Here is a 7,318-nt window from a genome sequence, read left to right as displayed (position 1 = left end):
CTCACTATGTTCAACACCTCTTGGACACTTCTCAGCCAGGGGGACTTTGTTCTCCTTCTCTCCTCTCCCACTGCACAGAGCAATCAACCTCACCTAACACTTCACCTACTTCCAGCCACAAGTCTGGAGATAAGAAATTCCAGGGGATGAGTCAGCCCCGTGAACCAAAGCAAGCGAAACCAAAAGGGAGCACCTTGGATCACTGGTCCCTGTTGTTGCAACTCCCACGTCAGCATTTTCTGCAGCCCTGGCTCTCAGCACTCTCTTCCTCCAGCCACCCCCACCCTCCTCCCCACCTCACCTCACATGCTCTGCATCTCCTTTTCCGCTCCCAGCCTTCCTTTCAACACATCCTCCCCTCCTCCTGTTTGTCCACTCGGGCAATCCCTCCTACAAAATCCCACTTCAAAATGACGACTAACAATATTGCCACGCCATCTGTCTTCGTAACATATCACTCTTCCTACACCTTTTAACTCCTCCTTTTATAGGGAACAGAATTCTTTTGGAGTGAGGACTATCCACCATTACACTGTCTAAAACAACTGGTTTCTGTTCTTAAGTCTTTCATCTTTAATATAGCCGTGGTTAAAAACGACTATGTATTTCCTTGATTAGGTTTCCAACTGCTGGCATAAGAACACAAGCTCACCAAAACCTGACATGCTGGCACAACCTCTAAATGCTTAGCAGAGCTTTAGTCTGTTCTTCCCATCTATCCTATGGTGGGCGGTTTTGTTGGTGGGTTTTGGGGGTGTTTCAGGCATCAGACTCAAACCAGAAATCTAGACTGTAAAGGTACTAAATCCATCTCTGCATGGGCATTGCAGGTTCACAAACATACATGTGAATGCACAAATTCCTTAAGAACCATCCATTAAAAAAGAACATAATAAAGAATGACCTGAATTACCATGGCAAGTTAAATTACTTTATGCACAACATATGCCACTCTTCTGAAGTAAAGAAAACATGGGACAATTTAAAACTGTATTTCTGGTACAGAACACCTTCTTAGTCAAATGATGACTTATATTCAGTTATTTTAGATCATTCCTGTGTTTTCTGTTCAGGTAACACATACCATCAAAAATCAGAAAATACAGCCCCGGGATTTATCACTTTTACTTTAGTCATACCATACCCAAGATATCTACATAAAAGTTTTCTAAAAGCTACAAAACAAGCCTTGCTGTAATCAGAAATGAAATGCAGCGCGTACACGTTCACCCCAGAGGACGACATGTTAAAAAAAGGAAGAGGTAACAACAAAACACACCCTGGAGAGCTCTAAACCAGATTTGGCTGTTATGCAGCGGAGAGAGAAATGAAACTGAAGTGAGGAGAAGCAGCCTTGCGGTAATGCAACACAGAGGCCAGTCACTAGTGGTGCTCCAGAGGTCAACACTGAGGCCAGTATTGCTGAACACCTTCATTAACGGCCTGGACAGCGAACAGGTGTACCCTCAGCAGGTCTGCAGATGATAACATTTGGAGGAGTGCCTTACACACCAGAGGGTTGTGCTGACATTCAGCAGGACCTCGGCAGGCCGGAGAAACGGGCAGAGAGGAATCTCCTGAAGCCCTACAAGGGGAAATGCAAAGTCCTCACCCGGGGAGGAATAACCCCGTCCCTCACTGCGGGCTGGAGGCAGACTGTCTGGAAAGCAGCTCTGCAGAACAGGACCCGGGGTCCTGGGTGAAGCAGCCAGCAACGCGCCTCGGCCACAAAGGCGGCCAACAGTGTCCCGGGCTGCATTAGGAAAAGCACCAGCAGGTCGGGGGACGTGACCCTTTCCCTCTGCTCAGCACTGGTGAGACACATCTGGAGTGCTGGGCCCAGGTCTAGGCTCCCCAGTACAAGGCAAACACGGACATACTGGAGCCCGATTAAGGGCTTGGAGCATCGGACATACAAGGGAAGGCTGTGTGAGCCAGGATTTTGTAGCCCCAAGAAGGACGGGGGGTGGCGGGAAAGAATCTTATCGATGCGTATAAAAACCTGATGGGAAGCAGTAAAAAAGAGTGGGTCTGACTCACCCAAGTGGTGCCCAGTGAACGGACAAGAGGCAACAGGCACAACTGGAAACACAAGAAACTTAAAAAGGAAGTTTGGGGTGGGTTTGGTTTCTTTCTTCCCCCCTGCTCCTTGCTGTTTGTTTTGTTTTTCTGTGAGGGTGGTCAAACACTGGAACTTACCCAGACAGGTTGTGGCGTTTCCATCCCTGGAGCTGGTCTAGGTGACCCTGATGGGAGCAGGGCGCCTGGACCAACTAAATGATCTCTAGAGGTCCCTTCCAACCTGAACATTAATCTGAGGGTAAAAAACCCACTTCTGTGGTAGGAAACAGAGGAACAGATAATACTCGCAGCAGAACTGGGTTAGTTTTCCTGCTGCTGTTTACACCTAACAGTAAAGATGATTAAGCCTCAGTACTACAAAGCTAATTCAAACAGCTCAAAAATCCAAATATTTGATACCAAGTATTTATAAAACCAGCTTCATTTTACCTCAATGTAAGAAACTGCCTGTAATCTCTCTCAGTTTCCTACAGACAGCACACCAGGTTTCACTGCTTACAAATGTGAATGCCACAAAACTGTTTGCTTAACGGTCGATGGATAAAACCACACAAGAACATGAAGGAAGATTCACCTGTGATGAAAGTCTTTTGTAACATTTTAGCTAGGTTAAATATACAGCTTTTTAAAAGGAAATACAAAAGCTGCTGTATCGAGAACTCCAGAAAACAACCTCCTCCACTGGATGACAAATATAATAGGGGTGGCAGCAATAAAAACGTGTTCATTACTGATCTGAAGGCAGGACCCGCAGAAGTGAGGCCCGAATCAGTTTCCAGTTCCCACTGCTTAACCAGAACTGTGCTACACAGAAACCCACCTCGGCAGTTTCAAACACAAAAGGAAAGACTCATTGTACATCTCATCATACACAACTCAGAAAACTCGTATTGCAAACCTCCCCTGAGGAGCAATGCCAAGCATTATGGATTAGCTGCAACATCCCACAGCCCTTTCAACATTCCCACTGGGTACCGCGTACTGATATTGCACCTGAAACAGGACATACAGCCTTGCTGTAGCACACACTGGTTTAGGCAGCAAACAGCACAGAGGCACAACTGGGATGGAAATAAGCAGGGTCTGCTCCTACTTTCTCTGCAAGTTTCAGGAAAAGAACCTGTCACTGAGGAACAAACCCAAGCTGACATGGGCTCTGGAGTTAATCTCTTTCTTTTCTTCTGCTTTTCAAATCTAAATCAGTTTTCACTAACAGCGCCAAAACCTGCCAGTAACTTTTACAGCTGCAGGGTCATCAACTTCAAGACAGCTACTTGGCAACCTTTCCACACCATTTGGATGCAACTGTGTTCACCCGGACACACAAACAGGCTGTACAGAGAGAGACAACATAAGACAGACAACTGTTTTCAGGCCAGCATGTTATTTTGAGGAGGTTCACTTTACACCCTGAAAAAGAAGATGTTTCAACAAGCAGCCAAAGAGCACCCTTAAGAAGTATGTGACAGAACTGGAAGTTGTAGCTGAGAGAGATAAGCTGTTAGCCTGCTTCCAGGGGCACTGATCATAAACATCAGTCCCAAGTTATATGTTAGACCCAGTATAGATGCAGCTACTTTGTGAAACGCTTTGAAGTCTGCAGCTGATGGAGTTCTAAGCATGCAGTGTCAGTTATACATGTGGTTTTTTGGTTCAATTACAAAAGCACAACTATATTCAGTGACTTGATCAAGAGGTGACCCACAGTAGCAAACCGAAGAACGGTTATGAAAGCAATATCTGCATTCTAGAACATCGATTTTCTCACAGTATTTTAAGGTTTATTCAAGAAACAGAACTAAAGCAAGCTGTATATACGGTACCACAGATGGGTACTAAATTTGCTACTGAACGAGTTTCATGCCAGCAGAGCTGAATCTCGCAGTCTATTCAGGCAGCCTCTCATTGCTCAAACAACTCAGCAGGCAATCTATACAAAGTATGGAACAAACGCCTCAGAAAAGGAGAAGGTTCTCCAAAAAACACCCCCACGACACACCAGACAACACATCCTTTTAAGAACCAGGGAAGGTAGAGGCTAATGACCTCCCATCTCATCACTGACAAAATTCCAACACTGAAAACAATCTCAGAATAACTACACGGTCTCCAATTCCTCAGTCCTACTCCAGCCCTATTCACAGCTCACAGAAGCTATAAACCTCTGGAGAAAAAAGAGAAACAAAAGGACAGGAGGCTATTTTCCAAAGAGCTCTTCAGAAGCACGAGAAGCCTGCCCGTGCGAGGCGCAGAAATGGTGTGCTGGAAGCGGAGCTACACTGTACGATGCCGACAATCTGCGAGGCCACGCTGCAGCCCGCAGAATAACCCCCTGTCCGGAGCTGGACGCTGGGGTAGTTTGGGAGAGGGTGTGAGAAAGGAAGGCAGAGGCATAAGCCGCACCACAATGCCTGTATCCGCTTTGCAGCCTCAGCCCCTCCCTATGAAACCGCAGAAGGGACTGGAAGGCTGTGGACAAGAAGTGCCCACTTCTGAAAAACAGAACACGGGAAGTGACGGCAACTGGAACGATGCTGGGCCGTGAGCACTGGGACAGTGAACCAAGGAGGCTACGGGGCAGGAGCACTGTGGGAAACGAAAAGTTAATCCCGAGCTGAGTGTAGAAAGCAGCGAGTTCCTGCCATGAGCTCGTTCCTTCTCAAGTGAGCAGCAGTGGAGGAGAGACAGACACTTGGATGGCATCAGATACACAGCCCAGGGGAGGGAAGGGAAGAACAGAGGAAAGAAGAGAAGCAGGCCCCCTCACTGAGCCAGACCAGAGCTACTGCTGCTAGAAGGGAGCCGGATTAGAGCTGGAGCACTTGCCTCTGCTTTTTTCCCCTCTCAGAAAAACAAGGAGAAGCCACCAAACTTAGACCCCTACCTGAAATGCATTCAGATTTTGCTGACTGCAAACCCCTACTCTGAATCACACCTAGCCTCAGAAAAACTCGCCATCAAAAGCACGCAAGAGTGACTTCAGAACATCCTCCTCTTTGGCTGAGTGTTTGTGCTGCCTTGAAGTAAGATTCATTCTTGGATCAGTGATTTCATAATGTAAAATACAAAACCCTTCAAAAAGAGACAAATACATAAGGTGGCAGTTAAGGACAGCAGTTATAATATTCCTCAAATTACACGTTGCTTTCTCTTAGGTAAATTCCTAATCTGCCTTCTGCAAAGGCCCTCCTGTCAACTGAACACACATTTCTCAGGCTAACACCCTTCAAATGCAATTTTAAAACGTGTACCTATTTCTGTAAAATTTGTCACGTAGCAGCCTCAAATCAGAATTCTGATTTTTAAAAACACTTCACCTATCTGTTTTACAACACTCACCACACACCAACAGGTATCTTGTATGCTGTTTACTCTCAGTGTCCTCAGCTGCTTTGCACTCAGGCTTGTTAAGCAAAGCAGTAATTTAGCAACGTCGGCTCGTTTGTTAATGTCTCCCCTAACATGACATCTAGTCTCCCCCTGATTTCTTTACGGCTGGATTTACAACTTGGTTCTGTCTTCCTGCAATTGAATAAGCACCTGACAGAAACGCCCAACTGAACAGTCACATACTCATTTTGAAGCAGTCACGGAAATCTTGAGGAAAGACTCAAGAGCTTGAAATGGCCAAGAGCTGGTAGGAAATAAATCAAAACTTTGATACCTCCATACACCCCAAGTTAGCAACAAGAACAATTCAAGAATCACCAACTAAACAAAACGCCGTATGTAAACAGAAAACCCCATTTTCATTATGATTTTACTCTAATAAACAGGCCTTGCAATTTCTCAAAGGTTTTTTTGTGTGTTGAAAGGAAATACTGCCTTAGAAAGTAATGAAATTTTGTTTCATACTTCAGCATTGCCTAGTGAATTACAAGCTATTGTTTCTATATATAAGCAGCAACATTGTGAGACTCCTTTAGAGATACAAAGACTACCGCATCAAATAATACGTACAACCTTACACCTCAAAGCATGAATTTAACTCTGCTTTCATTGTATTACCACCACGGCAGCGTTACAGCATTTCTGAAATTACACTTTTGTCCAAGACACTGTGTCAACAGACAAGCCAGTCTGCTCCAAGCACCGAAGGGCTAAAATGGAATAAAACGGCTCAATCAGCTAAGATGCATTCAAACATGAATTCTAGTGGTGCTTCACTTCACTTTGCTGCTGTAGTCAAAATTTTACTCTCTGTATTTTACAGAGCAACAGAAAATCGTAGGCGGATTTTTGGGTTCAAACAAAAGTTTGATGCCTTGCCTTTCAAGCTCTTACTACGTAACGATGCAGGACATCAAGAGAGGACGCCCATAGTCTTGCCAAATGCAATGAGATTTCTCCTTCAGAAGACCTACAGAAGTTGTCAAACCTTAGTGCCAGCACAGTCCATTCGAGGAGCTGATCCTTTCACCATTTTCAATTAAAAGTCAGGGTTTCACTTCCCCCAACCACCACAGCACAAACCACTTTAACTTCCTAGATTGTACCAGCAAACCTTTACAAACCGATGGCTGAGCACAGGAGCACACAAAAGCCCTCAGAGAGAAGAACACTGGCAGGCCTTGTTCATACACCTCGCTGAGCACAACCCCTCCAGAAGAAGAGGCAGAAAGACTCGGTAGGCAGCTTCAGAGCCAGCGCCCACAGCTGGCACTAGCCACGAGCTGCAGCGCTGCTGGACGTTCGGCTTCTGAACATCCGCATCAGCCGCTTCCACCTGCCCATCCGCCCCTTCACTGCGCAGGTGGAACGAGGAGCCTGGGCTGACCCTGACTCCCCAGGAGCTGCCCAGCCTGGACACCCAGCCTGACACAGACGGAGGCTGGTGCAGAGCTCCCCACGCCACAGGAGCAGCAGCCTGTACAGGCAGGGTGGGTGGCTGGCAGGCAGGCAGCCCGGCAGCTGAGCGCCTTCCTGCAGGCAAGACACGCACGTCAGACCCCGTGAGAAAGGGGCGTTCTGATCCCTACCAACTCCAGGGAAGACAAGCATCGCGCTGCCTGCGAGCCAAACAGGAAGGACACTCCGCTCTCTTGTACAGCAGGTTAGAAGTTGTTTCTGCTATTTCTTTCTCCTCAAGGAAAATGTCAGTGTAGACAGAGGCGATTACACTTGATTTCCTTCTGTATTTCAACTCTCAAGCAAATAATTGGATAGGTGCCTCTGAAGTCACCTACAGGACTTCTGACAACAACCGTGTGGGTCCAACACCCCTGAAAAGAGACAG

Source organism: Leptosomus discolor, unplaced genomic scaffold, assembly GCF_034619465.1.
Source record: "Leptosomus discolor isolate bLepDis1 unplaced genomic scaffold, bLepDis1.hap2 HAP2_SCAFFOLD_131, whole genome shotgun sequence".
NCBI classification, from domain to species: domain Eukaryota; kingdom Metazoa; phylum Chordata; class Aves; order Leptosomiformes; family Leptosomidae; genus Leptosomus; species Leptosomus discolor.
The sequence above is the reverse complement of the archived record's forward strand: the minus strand, read 5'-3'. Positions refer to the sequence as shown.